Here is a 21,949-nt window from a genome sequence, read left to right on the forward strand (position 1 = left end):
GGATGAAGAAAGAGTATCCAGGAAAAATCAGTGGTTAACACTTTTAAGTTTTAAGATGAGGAATGAGAATGACACTTTGGTCATTATATTTGGAAAATAAGACTTCACTGGAAAAGAAATTCTGGTGTTAAGGGGAATACTCCAAGAAAGTTATAGCGTTATATTTTTGAGAGCAAAGAACTGAAAAAAGATGCCCCTAAACTGGGGGATGGTAAAGCACAGTGTCACAAAAATGAAATAAAATATAATTATTCTATAAGAACTAGTGTATATGATATATACAGATAAGTATAGGAAGACATTGATTGAACAATTGCAAAGTAAAATAACCATAGTAAAGAAAGTGAATGTAACTTATTCCTTGAGTATGACTACAACAACATAAATGGAAAGAATAGCAAGCACAAAACAATAGAACATTAATGCTCCAAAATTACAAACTTGGTCCAAAAGAAAAAATATGAGAAACATATACATCTATAATTTTGCAATTTTAAAAAATATATAATATACATTTGGATTTTTTAATTTATTGATTTTTCTTGCTGACTTTCTTTTCTACTTTTTTAATTTTTCCTTTAAAAATGTTATGTGGACGACTTATTCTTGTGGGATATAACATGGAGAGAAACTTAGAAGACGTAAAAACAAAAAATATCAATGAGAAGTCAGGGGTGACCTTTATAAGGAACTTCTTCAGTTAAGTAGAGGAAGTAGGTCAGAACAGTAGCCAAATTGTAAGGATGTGAGTAGGAAACAATATGGGTTGATACAAATTGCACATAAAATTTCTGTTAAATAATGGGGAAATATATTTCCCTTCTGTCAGCTAAGGAGTGGAGAGATACGGTGGCAGAAAGTTGTATACATGCCACATCTGCTCAATCTTTTGATTGGCTTAGCTTAACTATTTTTCTTTTTAACAAGAGGGTTTATTGGTAGGGATTATAAATCTTAACAAAACTACAAAGTGATAAATAGAATAATATGTATTATGCATATGTATTACATACTTGTATGCGCAAACACAAATTTCAGAGTAATTTCATGGAAACAGGTAGAATAGTAGAAGAATAACAGCTGAGTGATTTGGAAAAACCATCTTGGAGAAAATAGCATGTGAGTTGGACCTTGAGCCAGGGATTCTAAGAAGAGAACATGAGAAAAGAAAATATTCTAGGCATGAGTATTCTATACTTATGAAAAGTACAGAGGAAAGAGAGGTTATGTCATAGATGAGGAAAAGCAAGTAGTCAAATTTTGCTCCTCTTTATTCAACTAAAATGTATACAGTTTTTTTGGTCTCTAGATATTCTTCTTAGTATGTAGTATTCTTCTTAGTACAGCATAGTTTGTTGTATTTAGAATAGAGAAGGGGCAGCTAGATGGCACAGTGGATAGAGCACCGGCCCTGGAGTCAGGAGTACCTGAGTTCAAATCCGGCCTCAGACACTTAATACTTACTAGCTGTGTGACCCTGGGCAAGTCACTTAACCCCATTTGCCTCACTAAAAAAAAAAAAAAAAAATAGAATAGAGAAGACCTAGATATAAATCCTGCCTCATTCACTTACTAACTTCTATAATTCTTGGAAAGTCACTTAACCTGAACCTCAATATTTTTCTGTAAAAATGTCCTTTTCTGAGGTGGGGCAAAAGGGCACTGACATGTGTGTGAGGGAGTGATCAAAAAAGGTTGCATTTCAAAAGTAATAATTAGGCCATTTTGAATGAAACATGGGATTTTGAGAGATAGCTCTTACAAAGGCATTCATTCCAGCAGAAAGGCTTGCAGACAAAGATGGAGGGATATGTATGCAGAACAGCAAGAAGACCAGTTTAGCTAGTGTGCAGAAATAGGAGTAATATTATAAAATCAAGTTAGAAAGATAGGTTGGGGACAGGAGATAAAGGGCTTTGGAAGATTATTTTTTTCTAGAGGCAATAGGGAACCAGTTGAGTTTATTGTGGGACAGTGACATGGTTAGAAATAAACTTTAGGGAAATTATTTAGGTAGGATAGATTGGAGAAGGGAGAAGCTTGAGGCAAGAAGATCAATTAGGAAGCTATCACAGTAGTACAGGCAAGAGTTTATGAGTGAACAAGAATAGAATCTGCATGAAAATAAAGAAATGTACAGACATTAAAGATGTAGAAACAGAAACAAGATTGGGCATTTGGACATGTTAAATGAAGGAGCAGGGGGAATTAAGAATAACAAAAAGGTTGCAAACTTGAATAACTGGCAGGATGGTGATGTTCTCAATAAAAATAGGTAAATAAGAAAGAGGAGAGAGTTTAAGGAGATGGGCAATGATTTTAGATTGGAATATGCTGTGTTTGAGATACCTATGCAATAGCCATTATGAAATATTTAATAGGCAGTTAGTTATGTAGTGAACTGGAGCTTTGGAGAGACCAGGGTGGATTATACATGATTTGAGAATCATGTTTAATAGAAATGACAATTAAAACCATAGTAGCTAGTGAGGCCATCAAATGAGAGAGTATAAAGAGATGAAAAAAAAGCTTTAGAAAGAGCCTTGGAGAATACCCAGTTAGGAAAATGGATATGAAAATTGAACCAACATGTGAGACTAAAAAAGAACATTCAAAAAGGTAGGAGAAGCATCAACACAGAGTAGTATCACAAAATTACAGACAGGTTGGAGAATAAGGGTTGAGAGCGTGATCAATATCATAAAGTGTGAAGATGTCAGGAATCTTGAAAATTGAAAAAGTGCCATCAGATTTGCCCATCAATAGCTCATTAGTAACTTTGGATATAACTATTTTAGATTACTAATGAAGTCAAAAGATTCCAAAGGGATGAGACATGAGTAGGAGAGAGAGTGTAGGCTATGAGTGTAAACAACTTTTTCTAAGAGTTTCATTAAGAGAGAGAAGAGGGAATTAGGACAATTGCTTGAGCAAATTATAATCTATTATTTCCTGCTAGAATGGAAGAGATTTGTGTCTGCATTATAAGCACCAAGGAAGGAACAAGTTGATAAGGAGACACTGAATAAGGAAAGAAAAATCTAGATGATTGCTGTGGTAATCTGCTAGAGAAGTCAGTAGAGAATGTTATCAGGGATACAATTTTGGCCTTGGAGAGGAGAAGGGTTATTTGTTTATCAGACGCTGGAATAAAGATAGAGAATAGAGTAAAATATCAAAGAGTTTTGATATGTAAAGAAGGGAATGAGAGGGAGGTTGCAGCCAATGTTTTTTTTTTTATTTCCAGGAGAGGCATTCTTCCGAGAGGAAGAAATGTATTTAATGAGAGAAGATATCATTAGGATAGCCCCTATATGGTGTGAAACATATACACAATTAAGTATCATAAAAATGACCATCTTGCTATAGTGAGGGACCTATTGAGATCAAAAAAGATAAATCTGTAATGCATCTAATTGGCTTTGTTACATAATTTATATTGGATTTTGTTCAGTGACATATGTCTAGAAGTGAAAGAAGATGGTGAGATTATCTGGGGTTGGGCTTTGCCAAGACATGAGAAACAGGTAGTCAGGGTAGGCAGTAGAGTTTCAAGAGTAGTGGACAGTGTGTAGAGTTGAACTGGTTAACTGTATGATACAGAAAGGGAATGATTAGAATGGATTGTCTCAGGGAGAGCATTGGAGACTGTTCAAAATTTCCTAAACCAATAGGAATATAGAAAGTTGACATCATAACTGACAAAGCAAACAACCTATTGCTCTCTCCTCCAAATTATCGTGTCATTCTTTATTAGTGTAGATGTATCCTCCCAGTAGAAAGTAAGCTCCATGAATATAGAAACTATTTCATTTGTTTTTGTATCCATAACTACTTACACATAGTAGTTAATAGTTAAATCTAATCTCCTTCCTGTACCCACACTTTATGAGGCCCTAACCTTCATTCAGGATTATCTAGAAACTAAATCAATTCATGTCAACAAGATTTGTTAAGCACTTATTATATACTCTAATATATCTATAACATGTCCAATTATGGGCTAATAGAATGGTCAAGGACCTATTTTGGAAGCCATAGCATACTATATACAATGAAAGGAAGTAAAGATAATTTAGCATAGGGAAGGGAAGCTTTTAGGGGAGAAATAAAGGAGATAGTAATATATGTCTTTGTTTGCTCCTTCATTCCTCTCTGAGATCCACCCCTGAATTTCCAGAGTTCTTTTTCTAGCATGTCCCAGAAACCTCCTCACCATAGAACATGCCTCCACCATTATATCCCAAAGACCTTCTCATTCTGGATGATCTTGCCACTCCTAAAGCTGCTTGCTCTGATTTGTCAGTTCCTTCTGGAATCTCTAAGTAATGGCACAGGCCAGCCATACTAGTTCCTTCATTTCTCCCTGGGATTCACTCTAGACTCCCAGGACTTCTTTCTCCATCATCCTGATGATAAATACATTCTCCTTTCTCCTCCCCTTTCAACCTACATTTATATATTTTCTTCCCTTTATTCTCTTTGATGGTAGAACTATATTTCTATTAGCTTGTATTTGCATTTCCAGTACTTAGCATAGTGACTGGCAAATAACAGTCATTTAATATTTTTTTTATTTGAATTCACTTCTAGTATTAAAAAGGACTACTGGTGGAAGCTAGGTTGTGCAGTGGATAAAGCACTGGCCCTGGATTCAGAAGGACCTGAGTTCAAATCTGGCCTCAGACACTAGACACTTACTAGCTGTGTGACCCTGGGCAAGTCACTTAACCCCAATTGCCTCACTTTACAAAAAAGGACTATTGGATAGAAGTTTGTTTGTTTGTTTGTTTTAGCTGTAGCTAACCAAACTAGGAACAATATTTAGAAATTGCAAAGTGACATATTTCAGTTGGCTATAAGTACAAGCTTCCCCAAACCCAGAACTATACAAAAATGAAATTTTGTATTTCAATGGAGTATTGATTTTCCCCTCACTGGATAACTTAAAGTTTCAGCTGGATGGCCACTTCTCAGGGATGGTGTAGAAGGAATTATTGTTCAGATATTGATTGAATTAGATGTCCTTTGAGGTCCCTTCAGATTCTGTGTCTCTATGATAAATGCTTTGAGTAGGTGAATGAGGAAAGGGAAGGAAGAATAGGTGTAGGAAGAAGGAATTCGAAGAGATTATAATGATATTCAATGCATCAATTCCATCTTTAGACTGGGCTAAAGCTTCTTTTGCACTAAATATTAAGAAAACACTTGTGAAGTGTTATAAGTGAGCAAGGAATATTGTTTAACATACTTGAAAGAATACACTGATCAATCTTTAGTATACTGCCTGTAAATGGATACAGCTAATACAAGTGAGCTTTATCTTGATGTTTTAAAGCAGACCCAATAGCAGCACTACATCCTTTTGGAGGTGGGTGGTGGGGCAGGGAATTACATAAATGTAGGGGAAGTAAAAGCTTTGAGAAAACTGTCTTTCTTGGAAAAAAAATCTCATAATTTAAAGTTTCATTCTCAGATTGTTTTCCTGTCAATTAGTTTGAGTTTATGAAACTTCACTATAACTTAGATAAATGCACTGTTTTTACTTAATCTAGAGATGGAATAGTAGAAAGGAGACTATATTTGGGGTTTACCACTTGCTAAGTTGTGGATTTAAGATAGGTTATTTCATCTCTCTTGGCCTCAGTTTCTTCATGTATAAAGAAAGATAGGCAGAAATGATCCCAGTAGCACCCAATTCATTAAATACCATCTAATATGTCAACATCTGAGAGGTGGTGATATAGCAAGTTGATAGAGAACTGGTTTTGGAAGTCAGAAAACCCAGGGTTTAAATCCTGCCTCTGATAGCTATTAGATATATGGTAATGAGGAAATTACTTAACTTTTCAGTGCTCCTCCACAACTGTTTAAAACTGTAATTCCCAGATAAGTTGCCAAATTTTATGGGTAAAGGAAATTTTCATACCAGAAATTCCTCATGCTGACAAAACCATAGCTCCAGAACTATGTACCTGACATACCCTAACCTCCATCTGCCAAACAAAAATTCTAGTGGTTATTGGAAATAGTCACTTTCTGGAAATATGAATTATATATTAATGATACGTAACATTTATATATAAATGGATTTGTGATCTTGTCTATTTGGGTATTCCCTCAACAATGTATATTTATAGCCTATCCATGAGTGACACATGTCCATGCCCTCTTATAAGTTTCTCACAGAAGGGTATTATGCAAATGTTGAAAACCTTTTTTGATTTCTCCTGACATAATAAGAATACCAGTGGAAAACTCTGCCTGCTCATGCATTTTATGTCATATTCTCCACTTGGCCCAACCATCTTCTTTTTCAAATTTATCTCTCCATGTTCCTTTGTGTGATACTCCTTTGTAATTCTTCAAAAGTATCCCATTTTACACAGCCATACTATATCACCAGTTTGTTTTTTAACCACTGTTATATATATAGCATATAACTTAAATGGAAAAGGAAATGATTTCCTTTTAGATGTTGAAGCCCTACAGGTGCCCATTTGAAGATATCATGATTGCTGTATTAATCCTCAGAGCATTGCAGCATCTAATTCATAATCACTCAAAATTCTTTTATATAACTACATAGGAAATTTCAAGTGAATAAATAATTGTTGCCATATATTTGCAGATAAATGTCAACCAACATTATTTCAGCTTGATGTATATTATATATCTTGATGTATGTATATGTATATAGATATATCCATACTATCTATATTTACACTATACACATTTATAAGCAGATGTGTATATATATATGTATATATGTGCATATGTATGTATATGTACACATATGTGTATATATTTATGTATGTGTATATGCATATGAATGTAAATATACACACAAATATTTAGGACAAATAGTACAAAAGAGAAGTTGTTCTAGGAAGTTAAAATGTATAATCTGCCTTAATCTTCCCAAAATTTTACTTCCTTATAGAGTCTATTACATGAAGTCCAAGCCATTGACTCTCTGCTGGACTTTGATATATTGTCTCTGACCCAAGTATGTCATTTTTTCCCAGGGACTTTGGACAGCTTAGAATCTTCTAGGTTTTTGCTTAATGATAGCTATTTCTAAGACCTCTGAATAATGTCTTCAGTCAAGAAGATGGCGTCAATATGTGAGTAAAGATAAAGTCTATCTTTGGAAATAAAGCAGGGATATTGATTTAATGCTGCTGAAATGACTAAGAATCATAACATTAATGGTAGAGATATTGTGGAAATAAAAATGACAAAATTTGCAAACTCACTGGATATATTGTATGAGTAAGAGTAAGAATTCAAGGATGATACTGAATTTGTTAAACTGGATCATTGGAAGGATGATGTTGCCCTCAATGGTAATAAAGAAGTTTAAACAGTAAGTGTTTTGTAGGTGATTGGGAGAGGGAAAAATAATGAGTTCTTCTTTGGACATATGTATGTGTTGAGTTTTATATACCTATGGGACATCCAGTTTAAAATGTCTAATAAACAGTTACTAACATGGGACTAGAAATCAAGAGAATAACTAGTGTTAGGTATATAGAGTTATTGATTGATTCCATGGAAGCTACTGCAATCAGAAATATCATTGAGAACAGATAGAGGGAGTTATTGTGGAATGATATGGTTAAATAGCCAGCAAAAAAGACTCAGAAGAAATAGTCAGAGAATAAGTCAAAAGGTAACACAGTACTATGTCATGAAAAAACAGATAGGAGAGAGTATCCAGGTGAAAAGCATGGTAAACTGTGTCAAATATTCAAAGAGAGTAGAAAGTATGAATATTAAGAAAATATCATTACATTTAGTAAATAAATCATTGGTAAGTGGCAAGAAAGTTTGATTTGAGTAAGGAGGTTAGATGTTAAAAATTATAGATACCATTAACAGATGAGAAAATTGAGTTTCATATGTTGTCACTCACTCATCCATGTTTACTCTAAACTCTGAACTGAATTATAGTCTAGCATTAATTATTTCATTGCAATTCAACAAGCATTCATTAAACATTACTATGTGTTAGATACTGTGCTAGCTACTGGGAATACAAAGACAAAAATTAAATTATCCTTGACCTCAATAAGCTTTTATTCTAATGGGTAAAAATGTTTATACAGATAAGCAAATATAAACCATATACAAATAAAAGTAAATTAATTACAGAGAGGAAGGAAAGCACTAATATATCTGGGAAAATTAGGAAAGGTCTCATATAGGAAGCACCAAGTGAAATGAACCTTGAAGAGAGCTGGAGATAGCAGGTGAGAGAGCATCCCAGGCATGTGGCACAATTTATTCAAAGGCACAAAGATTAGAGATGGAATGGCATTACATCATCATTACACTACCTTATTGTTTCTTATTATTAGCAAGTGGTAGGTTTTTCAAGGGGTGTGGAAGAAAAGGAGACTTCCTACCTCACTTAAATAGGGCACAGAATTAGAAAACAAACATATAGAGAGTCCCAATACTCTTAAAGAGAACCTAGATGGTACAGTGCATAAAAGGCTAGGCCTAGAATAAAGAAGACAAGTTTAAATCCAGCCTCAGTCTATTCCCAGCTGTTTCTCAGTTTCCTCTACTGTGAAATGTTTAAAATAATAGTATCTACCTCACAGTGTCTTTATGAAAATCAAATGAGATATATTTGCTAAAAGCACTTAGTGCAGTGCCTGATCCACAGTAGATACTATGTAAATGTTTATTCCCTTTCCTTTCCCTTCCCAAGTAGATTGATTTGAAATTTATATAGGCTCAAAAATATAGGATCACTGGACACAGCCAAGATGCAAGAAAAATCAACAGAAATTTCTGGCAGTGATACTAACAGGGCCAGGATAATTCTTCAGAAACCAAAGCCAGGTGCCTATTGTGTGGATGACTTGAAAGCGACTATATATAGCCTCCCCTGGAAATGACACTGGCCATTGTCCCAAGACCAAACTGAACTCATCATACCCTATGAATACTGTGTATTTTCATAAGCAGGACAATAAATGTTAGTCCCTGATTGTTTCATTCTTCCATGTCTATGCTTATGCAGGCTATAAGTAATATTTCTGGTGAGAAAAGCACCTTTGTAGGAGATAGAGATTGTTTGGGTCCAACTGACACTAGTTGTAGCATCTTGTTTGATGTATGATGACCTGAAGACATTGAATATTTTTTTTTTAAAATGTGTTCCACAAAAGGTAATGTTTTATTGACTGGGGAGCAATGGCTGCTGTCCATGTGATGATTAAGATTGAAATGAAAATTGAATATTTTTTTTAGATTGGATCAATTATCCAGATATTTCTATCCATCTAGACATGAGGTAACAAGCATCCTTTTTTTAACTTTTTTTACTGAGCTTCCCATTATGATCCAGATGCCTAGGCATCATAAGACATAAGACAATAACTGAGAACCTCTAAGGAAATAGACTACTGGAACATAGAAGAGGGGCAGTGAAGTTCTTGCCTTCCCTCTGTGCCTGGAAGAAGTGCTCATCTGGGACAAGAGAAGAGAATCAGGCTAAGTGTGCTATATACATAGTGCAGAGGATATAACCAAGCAATCAGGCATGTCTTAAATTATGGAAAAAACCCTGCCTTGCAACTAGAGAAAAGCTGCATTTTAGCTACTTGCTAATGTTCTGAACCAGAACTGTTATTTTTTAGTTTAATGTGTTTTGTATTATACTCTGATTCCTTTGTCTTATTTTTTTCTGTAAAGGCTTTAGTGCTTTAAAAAGAGAAAGGAGAGGGAAAGAGGTAGAAATGACAGAGAAGAGAAGAATAAGAAGACAGGGAAAGGGATAGAGGAGAGAGAAATGGGGAAAACAGAAGGGCAAAGAGAGAATGAGAAGACAGAGAGAGAGAGTCTTTAAAACCTAAATCATCATCTAAAGGCATATTTCTACTCCTTCTTTATAGACATATTATAAAAGGTATAAAATTATATACATTCAATATAAGCCTAGCTATTCACTATATCAAAGTAGCTATATGGCACTGTAAATAGAGTGCTAAGCCTGCCAGACACTAGCTGTGTGACCCTGGCCAAATCACTTAATACAAATCATTTAATTTCCCTATCTGTAAAATGAGCTTGAGAAGGAAATAGCAAAGAACTCTGGTACCTTTGCCAAGAAAACCCCAAATGAGGTAATGAGGAGTTGGATACTACTAAAATGACTGAACAACTACAAAACTCGCTACATCCTATGAACATTTTATGAAGAAAGCTCAAGACTCCGCCCCCTTTACCTTTAACAAGAGGTGTTTTAAGCAAGATTTTTTTATTATTCAGATAGTCCTGTTTTGATGTGAATGTGCCTAAAGAATAGTGTGGCCATGGTCCTGAAATGGAGCAATGAGAAGAAATGTATGACAGAGACAAAATCCATCCCCAGAGGTGAAAAGAACTGGCTCATTGACAATTTTTCCTTTTAGCAGAGAATCAGGGTGGTTGAGATCTGCAAGGACTACCACTGTATCTTTTCCTTAGTATCTTTCTCCTACCTGGTTACTAATCAAAATCCTTACACTACAGCTTGATTGAATTATTCACTGATATCTTGAATTTAGCTCAGAATTTTCATATTACCTTGAGGAAATTTCCCAGGTCCTTATGTGTGGAATGCCTTGTGGTAATGATAGAATTGAGAATTCAAATAATAAATAAGATCAATCCTTCCTTAAGGAGATATTATTAATTAAATATCACTATTAATAGCTAATAAAACATCACAATTACACACTTTTTATAGTTTATAATCTTTATAATGATACATTTTATAATCACAGCAAACCTTCTGAAGAGATAGTACAATTAGCATTATTTCATTCTTCTACATTTGGAAACTGAAGCATGGAGAGGTTACTTTACTTTTCTATGGCCATGTGATATTCCAAGCTCCAAACACAATCCTCTAACTCCAATCTCTTGTCAAAGTTTGTTTCTATTTTCACAACATCTCTTATATGTATTCTATTTCCCCCTCAGACAGCCACATTCTCAAATGGATTACTACAATATTTTTTAAAGAACAATTATTTATTTTATCTTAACAATGCAATGATCAACTCTAGGCACCTGAAGATAATGCATGCTACCTACACCATGACATAGAGGTGATAGACTCAAGATGCACTAGTCTTGCGGGTTTTTTTAATTAAATTTTGTTTTTCCATAGAAAATCATTTATACTTCTTCCCTCTGTCCAACCCAATACTAGAAGGGTGGGGAGATTTTTTTTAAAAAAACCTACTTTTAACAAATATGCACATTCAAGAAAAACAAATATGCACATTGGCATGTCAAAAAATCTGTCTCATTCTGAAACTTTAATCTATTACCTATTTCAGTAAGTAGTTAGCACTTTTATCATTAATTCCCTAGAAATATTGTTAGTAATCACATTAATCAAATGTTTTTTAAAGTTATTTTTATTTCATTAAATATTTCCTAATGAAATGTAAAAAATTAACATTTTTTTAAAATTTTGAGTTCCAAATTCTCTTCCTCTCTATTGCAACTTCTACCTTTTGAGATGTCAAGCATTTTGATTTTGATCATACATTTGAGGTCAGGCCAAACAGTATTGCAATACCAGTCATCTTGCAAAAGAAAAGAAAATGAAATAATGCAATTAAAGAAAATTTGAAAAAAATATCTTCAATCTTCAGTCAAAATTCATAAGTTCTCTTTCTAGAGGTGGATATCATTTTTCACCATCAATCCTTTGGAATTGTCTTGGATCATTTTTTTTTAATCATAGTAGCTGTCTGTCACAGTTAATCATTCCTAAAATATTGCTGTTACTGTGCACAATGTTCTCCTGCTTCTGTTCACATCATTTTGCTTAAGTTCATATAAATATTCCCAAGTTTTTCTAAAATGATCCTGCTTCTCCTTTTTTAATTTTTTTTTATTTTTTAGTGAGGCAATTGGGGTTAAGTGACTTGCCCAGGGTCACACAACTAATAAGTGTCAAGTGTCTGAGGCTGGATTTGAACTCAGGTACTCCTGACTCCAGGGCCGGTGCTCTATCCACTGTGCCACCTAGCTTCTCCTTTTTAATAGCATAATAGTATTCCATCAGTATTACATACCACAACATGTTCAGCCATTCAACAATTGTTTGGCATTCCTTTAATTTCCAATTGTTTGCCACCACAAAAAGGGCTGCTATAAATATTATTATATAAGTAGGCCATTTTTGCTTTTCTTTAAACTCTTTGAGATAGAGACCTAATAGTTGTACTAGTGGGTCTAAGTGTATACAGACTTTTATAGCCCTTTGGGGCTATAAAATTGTTCTCCAGAATGTATAGTTAGACAATTTGTACTCTTTCCTAAAACCACTGCAACCTATCTATTTCATGATTCAATTGAAATTGCCTCCTCCAAAGATACCAAATGTCTCACTTATTCTTTTGGATTAAATTATTTTGTTTTCAAAATTTATGAGCCATTATGCCACAGCACACACTTTGTTGAATTTAATTTTTATTTCATTATGTTCTTAGAAGAGTACATTTAATATTTCTGCTTTTCTGCATTTGATTGTGAGTTGTTTATACATTAATATATGGTCAATTGTTATGAAGGAACCATGTGCTGCTGAGAAGAAAAAAAAAAGTATATTCCTTTCTATTTCCAGTCAGTTTTCCCTGGAGGTCAATTATATCTAACTTTTCTAAGATTCCATTCATCTCCTTAACTTCTTTCTTCTTTCAGATTTAGATTTATCTAGATCTGAGAGGGGAAAGTTGTAGTCCTCCACTAGTATAGTTTCACTGTCAATTTTCTCCTATAATTCATTTGACTTTTCCTTTAAGAATCTGAAAGTTATGCTGTTTGGTGCATATATATTTAGTGTTATATTTCTTCATTATCTATGGTTCCTTTTAGCAAGATGCAGTTTCCCTACTAATCTCTTTTAATTAGGTCTGGGTTCTTTTTTTCTTTTCCTTTGTCTGAGATCATGGTAGCTACCCCTGCCTTTTTTACTTCAGCTTAAGGATAATATATTCTGCTTTATCCCCTTATTTTTAACTCAGGGTGTTTTTCTCTGTTTCAAGTGTTTTTCTTGTTAAAAAAAAAGTGTTGTTTTCTAGTTTCTAATCCATCTGCTTGCATTTTATGGGTGAATTCATCTCATTCACATTCATACTTATGATTACTAACTGCATTTCACTCAATATGTTTTTTCTGCCTATCGTTCTTTCTTTTTATCTTATTCTTGATTCTGACTTTCATTTATCTGCCCTCCCTCTTGTTTACTCCCTCTCGTCTTTGTTTTTCCATCCTACTTTCCTATTGGGTAAGATAGATTTCCATTAGTAACTGAGTGTGCATGTGTGTGTGTGTGTGTGTGTGTGTGTTGAGTATGTATTTTATTTATACACATATTTTGAACTAATTTAGATATGAGTAAGATTCAAGCGTTGCCACACACACACACACACACACACACACACATTTTCAAGTCCACTGTAAGAACTCTTTCTGGCATACCACTTTCATGTGATAATTTTCCCCATTCCTACTCTTCCTTCCCCCTTCTCCCAGGGTATCCTTTTTTTCCCCCCTATCTACTTTATTTATATCATCCCACCATAATTAACTGACTTCTACACTCCGTTAGAATCCTTCTAATTGCCTTAATAATGATAAACTTCTTGGGAGTTATAGGTATCATCTGCCCATATGGGAATGTCAACATTTTAATCCTATTGAGTGCCTTGTGATTTCTCTTTCCTATTTATTTACCTTTTTATGCTTCTTTGGAATCTTGTATTTGAAAGTCACATTTTCTATTCAGCTCTCATCTCTTCAACAGGAATGTTTGGCAGTCTTCTCTTGAATTAAGTATGCATTTTTTCCCTGAAGTATCATACTCAGTTTTTCTGTATAGGTTATTATTGGTTGTAATCACAGTTCTTTTATCTTCTAGAATATCATATTCCAATCCTTTCACTCCTTTAACTTGGTAGCTACTAAATCTTTTGTGATACTGCCTGTGGCTCCATGGTTTTTGAATGGTTTCTCTCTTGATTGTTAAAATATTTTTCTTTGATCTTGGAGTTCTGGAACTTGGCTATAATATTCCAGGGAGTTTTTATTGTCAGATCTCTTTCAGGTGGTAATGGGTTCATTCTTTCCTTTTCTATTTTACCCCATGGTTCTAGGATATCTGGGCAGTTTTCCTTAATATTTTCTTGAAATATGGTGTTAATGTATAACCTATATCTGCTGGCTGCCTCAGTGAGAGGGGAGAAGAGAAACAGAGAGAGGGAAGGAGACAGGGATGGAATTTGGAATCCAAAACTAAATATTTTTTTTTTATTTAAAAGAGAAAGAAATATTATGTCTAGGCTCATTCTTTGACTATAGCTTTCATATTATACAATAACTTTTTTGTAGAATGTTTAGAATTTTATTTTCTAAATTACATGTAAAAACAAATTTTGACATCATTTTTTAAAAAGTTTTGCATTGCAACTTCTATTCCTCCCTCCCTTCCCACCCCCATCCCCAAGAACTCACTTGACCAATTCTGGTTTTAAGGAATTAATTTCTTCAATGAGCTCTTGAAACTCTTTTTCTCTATTTGTTTACCTTTGCTTTTTAAGGAATAGTTTTCATGATTTAATTTTTGTACTTCTTTTTCCATTTGTCCAAGTCTCTTTTTAAGGTCTTATATTCTATTTTGTGCCTCTTTTACCAAGCTGATAATTTGTCTTTTCATGGTTTCTTCCTTTGTTCTCATTTCTTTATTTAAGTTTTCCTCTACAATTCTTATTTGATTTTGATTATCTTTTTTTAAGCTCTTCCAAGAATTCTTGTTGGGTTTCTATCCAATTCTTATTTTTTTTTCTTTGAAGCTATTTTGTAGCTATTTTGACTTAATTGTCTTCTGAGTTTGTATTTTGTTCTTCCCTGTCACCATAGTAATTTTTATGGTCAGGTTTTTTTGTTGTTTGCTCATTTTTCCAGCCTATTTCTTGATTCAAAACTTTTTGTTGAGGTTGGGCTCTGTTCTTTGCATGATAGGAATAGGGGTTCTATCTCAAGCCTTAGGCTTTTTTGGTACTTCTAAAATGGTATAATCTGGGGAGAGCTGTGGTCAATGTTTTTCTGGTCAGTAGTCTGGTACTTACCCAGGAAAGGCCATTGATCCCTAAGTATTGCAATCAATACTATTCCTCAGTATCCCTGATCCCTTGGGTCCAGAAGTAATATTGCCTCTCTGGGCTTCCACTCTCTCTACTAAGATTGTCCTTCTCTGCCCTGAACTGTGACCCAAAAGTACATATAGACAATGAAATTGCTAAACAGCCTCTGCTCTACATCCAGTGCTACACAGTGGTATCCTGTAATCATTTTCTGACCAGTTCCCAGATACCTGTACTTGAAAATTCCCAAAACTATTACAGCTTCTGTCACTACCACCTAGTCCCATCACTGGTGTTTCATGCACATGGACTACAGTACACTCGCTCCTCCATGTTACAGACCTCTCTTTCCAACGTTCTATTTTCTCTTGTACTGGAAAAATTTCCCACTCTACCCTTTTGTTAATCATCACTCCAGAATTTGATTTGAGGTGTTTTTTAAAAGTTATTTGGAGGGGAATATTGGGAGAGCTAGGCTGAGTACTTTTCTACTTCACTCTTTAATCAAAGTTCTTAAGACTTTCAAAGGAGTTTTTTTCTAATAATATGTTGCTATAACATAATATCTTTTTTTGGTTCTACTCACTTTACTTTGAATTATTTCCTAAAAATTTTCCCAGGTTTCTCTGAGATCATCGATTTTAACATTTCTTACAAATACACCTAACCCTAAACTTATCTTAAGTCTCTCCCAACTCTCATCTATTCTCTATGTCCACTCCACTTGCCAAGGTATTTTTTTTCTGAAGTATTGATCTGACCATACACCACACACACACACACACACACACACACACACACACACACACACACACTGCACAAAATAATATTCTTCTCTATTTGGCATTTAGGTTCTTCATTGCTTGATTCTTTATCTTTCTAGTCTTGTATTTTACTTCACTAACTCAACAATCCAGCTATGCTGGTTTACTTTCAGTTCCTCTAACAGTACACTTCATCTTCTCTGTATTTTTGCACTGGTTTTCTCCTACACATGGAAAACTGTGGTCTACCTTGTTCACCTCTTAGATTCCCAGCCTTCCTTCAAGGTTCAACTCAAAGATCACCTTCGTCAAGAGGGTTTTTCCTCTTCCCCCAATTGCTAGTGCTTTCTTCTTGCAGATTACCTTCTATCTACTCTGAATATATATTTAATATATAACTAGTGATTTGTGTGTTTCCCTATCCACCAGAATGTAAAGTTCCTTAAAAGAAATGACTTAGGGTTTTTTTTTGGTAGGGATTTTATTTTTGTGTGTTTACCTTCCCTTGTGCCCCAGCATTTAGCACAGTGACTAGCACAATAGTAAGAGCTTAATTAATGCTGCTTAAATGACTGGGTTAGCACTTCATCCTAAAATGATCCAGTCACAACTTTGTGAGTGTACCCATTAATTATATACCTTAACAAATCTCTTGACTCCCTTTCTCCCTTTCAAAATTACACTAACTCCATTCATCTTTCAATTTTGTATCATAGACCCTATTTATTCTTTCTCTTTTCAGCTTAGTTGTGAGACTATAAATTAATCATTCATACTCCATGTGGGAGAAGAACATGACTTTGAGATTCACTTTTGTATCTGTGGTCTTGTTCTCTCCTACTATGCACAAGCATTAGAAGTGCCTTATCTCAGCCAGAAAATGCATGTTACTTGATTAATTCTTTGACAAAACAAATGCCAAGTATCCTCATTCTCTTTTATTGTTCATAGAAAGGGAAAATTGCCATAAAACTGCCTCCTCTTAGAATTGAAAAAATACAAATTATTGCTACTGGTTCTAAACAGCTAGATTCAAGCTAACTATGCTTGAATCATAAAGTCCTATTCTATATTACCTGATTTGATTTCACTTACTCCTCTAAAATGAAACTTCTTTTCTCAGCATTCAAACAAAATCAACACAAAGTAAAAGGCATATTTCATCCAGGATAGCTATAGGTTTTTTGGTTTTTTTTTAGGATTTAGTTTCCTAAATTCACATTTAGGATCTTAATGAATGTCTAGTAGCACCTGGCAGTGGTATTTGTATAGTAAAGGATGAATCTGCTTCCTTGAGTTACTTGTATCTCCATTTGCTCCATTTAAAGAAAAGAGATGCCCGTTTTTATTACTTTTATAAAGAACTAAAGCCTGGTAGTTAACAATTAGTAATGGCCTTTTGTAATACTTTTGCCAATCATGACCTCTAGCCATTTTAAAGAAGCCACATTTATTTGAATTTAAAAGTCACAAGTTAAACTTCAGGCTAATTAGTGGATTTGCCCCATTTAAATTAATTAAATGGTGATGAACTAAGATGGATCAACTGGGAAAAGGTCATATTTCAAATAAAAATATCTCAGCATTTCTCTTCTGATTACTTTAAGGTCATGGTTGACCCTATTTTCAGAAATCATCTGAGAACAATTCAGAGAACAAACAAGTTATGTGTAGGTTTTTTAACTGGTTTTTTTTTGGGGGGGGAGATTCATTTATTTTTCCATCTCAAATCACCTTTAGGTATCATACTCATCAGTCACACCCAGATCTTTATGATTAGTTAAAACAAAAATTCAATAGAAATGTTCAATTTGAAAGCAAACTAATATAAAGATTCATAACACCAAACAGGCTTTTTTTTTTAAAGAGAAACCCCATGACACTATGATACATAGATAATGGTGAAAGGATAGCCTAAGGAAAGTCTGACCCCATTTTCTTGCTGAATGGTTGTTAAAACATATGGGAAATTATTTTTGTAAACTTGTTCAAGTCAGAATTTAATTCTAGTGTACAGTAGTTCAATAAAACCCCTCTATTTTTCTTAATTTTCACATTATGCTTAATGTTTCTTTTTTTTTTTTTTTACCTTTTTATGCCTGTCCCCCTGGTGTTACGATAAAGAGTTATTGTGCATGTGTCTAAAAGGTAGCAAAATACAATGACAGGGTACTTGACTTTGGTAAGACCCAGGTGCAAATCTTGTCACAGACACTTAGTAGCTGCTTGGCTCTAGACAAATCACATAACATTTTTTGCTCCTCAGTTTCCTCATCAGCAAAATTAGTGTGTTAGACCACAGTGACCTCTAAGGTCTTTTCCTGTGCTCAATCTTTGGCTCTAGATCTAATGATGATTAGTATGTGACCTTACTTACATTGCTTCACCTCTATAGGCCTCAGTATATTCAGTTGCAAGAAGAATGGAATGGTAGAGATGATCAAGTTGATCTTTCTGAGTAACATTCTTCTCTCTTTTCTTTTTTCTCCTTTTTTCCCCTAAACATCTGCTCTTCCATTTCATTCCATATCATTTCTTACATATTTACCCATACTTTTCTGAATTCTTCTGATTTATCATTTCTTATAATTCAGTTTCTTTATCAAGCATTTTGTTTTCCCTCTCACATCCTCCTAAGAAAGGAAGAAGGAAGGAAGAAAGGAAAGAAGGAAGAAAGAAAAGAAAGAAAGAAGGAAGGAGAGGGGGAGAGGATAAAACATTTGTATGACATAAGCATAGTCAAACAAAACAAATTCTCATACTGGCCATGTACAAAAATGTATCTCTTATTCTGTTTATTAGTTCATCATCTCTTTGTCATGAGATATACACACTTCTTTATCAGTCTTCTGAAATCATGATTAAACAATTACCAAATGAGAGCTCTTGAATCTTTCAAAATTCTTTGTTTTACATATTGATCCTGTTGTTCAGTTATTTTTCAGTGGTGTCCAACTCTTCATGACCCCATTTAGGGTTTTCTTGTAAAACATATTGGAGTTTGGGGGGCGGAGCCAAGATGGTGGAGGAAAGATATTAAGCTCACAGAGCTCCTGATATAATAACCCCAAAAATAGCAATAAAAGAACCCTTGGGGCAGAAAAACACACAAAAATACGGGTTGAGAATTTTCTCCAGCTATAGATAGATTTCAGGGGGTTGTGCTGGGCCACGAATAAAGCCTATCCCCACAATCAGGCTGACACAGCAGACACCCACCAGAGGAATTTGCCCCAGTGCCTCTTAATCGGCTGCAGCACAGGTGTCTTTTGGAACCGAGCACGCATGCGTGGTCAGACTGGATGGCTCGCCTTGGGGGGGGGGGTAAGTGCAGGGGTACGAGTGGATTGGGGGGAAGGATTCGACTGTCCCACCCCAGCGGGCAACCAGGAAGAAATCCTGAGAGGCAGGAGACCCAGGTGGGGGAGGGGAACAGGGGAGCAGTCTCATCTGAAGCTGAGAACCACACCACAGAAAGCTTTGCTGGTTGATTTCTTAGTAAATACACCTGATGTTATCTCCGGACCTAAGAACAGGCCAGGTGAGATTAAAGCCTGCCCTGCCCCCCCAAACAAAAACACCTGGGACCCTCTGAAGCTGAGAACAGGAGTGGAGTCAAGAAGCAGCCCCACCCCACCCCAACAACCCCCAGTGGAGAGTTTAAAATCAAATGAAAGCGAGGCCAGGCAGGCTGAGAAGAAGCCCAACCATCCCCCAGGCCACGCTGTACCTTGAACAGTGTGTCCTGGAAGCAGCACCATACTTAAAGAAGGAGTTAAAAGACAAAAAATAGTAAGCCAGGATGAGCAAGCAGAGAAAGCAGAAGACCATTGAAAACTTCTGTGGGGGTAAGGTAGACCACAATACAACCTCGGAAGAAGAAGATAATAACAGGGTCAAAGCTCCAACATCCAAAGCTTCCAAGAAAAATATGAACTGGTCTCAGACCATGGAAGCTCTCAAAAGGGACTTTGAAGAGAAAGTGGGAGAAATAGAAAGAAGATGTAGAGAAAAGGAGGAAAGAATGGAAAGGGAAATGAGAGTGATACAGTAGAGTCATGAGAAAAAAGTCAACAGTTTGAAAAGCCAAATGGAAAAGGAGATTAAAAAACTGTCCGATGAAAATAACTGCCTAAGAATTAGGATTGAACAAGTGGAAGCTAGTGACTTTATGAGAAACCAAGACACAGTAAACCAAATCCAATTGAATGAAAAAATAGAAGACAGTGTGAAATATCTCCTTGGAAAAAGAGCTGACCTAGAACATAAATCTAGGAGAGACAATTTGAAAATCATTGGACTACCTGAAAACCATGACCAAAACAAAAGCTTATACACCATCCTCCAAGAGATTGTGAGGGAAAATTGTCCTGATATTCTAAAAGCAGAAGCAAAAATAGAAATTGAAAGAATCCACCAATCACCTCCTGAAAGAGATCCCAAAAGGAAAACCTCCAGGAATATTATAGCCAAATTCCAGAACTCCCAGGCGAAGGAGAAAATACTGCAAGCAGCTAGAAAAAAGGAATTCCAATACTGTGGAGCTCCAATAAGGATAAAGCAAGATCTAGCAGCTTCTACATTAAAGGAACAAAGGGCATGGAATATGGTATTCCAGAGGGCAAAGGAACTGGGACTTCAGCCAAAAATCACATACCCAGCAAAACTGAGTATAATCTTTCAGAGGCAAAAATGGGATTTCAATGAGAAAGAGGTTTTTTGAGCATTTGTGATGAAAAGACCTGAACTGAATAGAAAATTTGACTTTCAAATACAAGATCCTGGAAATGCATAAAAAGGTAAACAGGAAAAAGACTTCATGAAGGATATTAAAAGATCAAACTGTTTACATTCCTACATGGGAAGATAATACTTTGAAATCATAAGAACTATCTCAGTAAGAAATTCAGGGGCAGCTGGGTGATGCAGTGGATGGAGCACCGGCCTTGGACTCAGGAGAACCTGGGTTCAGGTGTGACCCTGGATGCTTGACAATTGAGGCTGTGTGACCCTGGGCAAGTCACTTGGCTCCGGTTGCCTCACCAAAAAACAAAACAAAACAAAACAAAAATTCTTCACAAGAAATTCACAGAAGACAGGGCTGAACTGAATATGAAGGGATGATATCTGTAAAGCATTTATGTTTTGTTCTTTGTAGGGCAGACAGGGAGGGGTGTCTTATGTCTGGGGCTGGATTTGGGCTTGGGGGGCCTCCTGGGTCCAGGGCTGGTGCTTTGTCCACTGTGCCACCTAGCTAATCCATGATGACATCATTAAAAAAGGGTTGAGGTGTAGGAGGAATAAACTGGGGGAGGGAGAAGGGGAGAGATGGTCTGTGGAGAGGCATTTTACATGAAGGAAATAAGAAGAAAACTTATGGAGAAGAGTAGAAGAGGGGGAAGGAGTTGGGGAGTGAGTGAACCTTAATATCATCAGAATTTGCTCAATGAAGGATTAACATACATACTCAATTAGGTATAGTAATATACTTTTGCCCTGGAGGGGTGGAGAAAAGGGTGGGGAGAAGGGAAGGAGGAAAGGGGAGAGAGCAGTAAAAATCAAAACACTTTCAAGGAAGATAAAGATGTTCTGCATTACTGCACCGGTATGACATATTGAATTGCTTGATCTCATAGGGAGGGTTGAGGAGGGAAGGAGGAAGAAAAATTTAGAACACAGAATTAGCTCAGGGACCCTGATCTCACTGGAGTGGGCTCACGGAGGGAATAGCTTTCATACCCAATTGGGAGGAGCAATCTATTTAACCCTGCAGGAAAATAGGAGGGGAAGAGGAGAAGGAAGGAAGTGTGAAAAAAAGGGAGTATGGAGCAAGGAAGAGGATAGTCAGAAGTAAGGCACCTCTGAGGAGGAATGGGCAAAAAGAAGAGAGAGTAAATGTCATGGGAAGGGAGTGGAATGGAGAGAAATAGTTATGATTGATTATAATGGCAAAATGTATGGTACCGACTTTGCTGGGCTTTTGTGAAGAAGATTCTCTGTCAAGCTTAAGGTACTATAGAGAGG

Source organism: Dromiciops gliroides, chromosome 4 (genome assembly GCF_019393635.1).
Source record: "Dromiciops gliroides isolate mDroGli1 chromosome 4, mDroGli1.pri, whole genome shotgun sequence".
Taxonomy (NCBI): domain Eukaryota; kingdom Metazoa; phylum Chordata; class Mammalia; order Microbiotheria; family Microbiotheriidae; genus Dromiciops; species Dromiciops gliroides.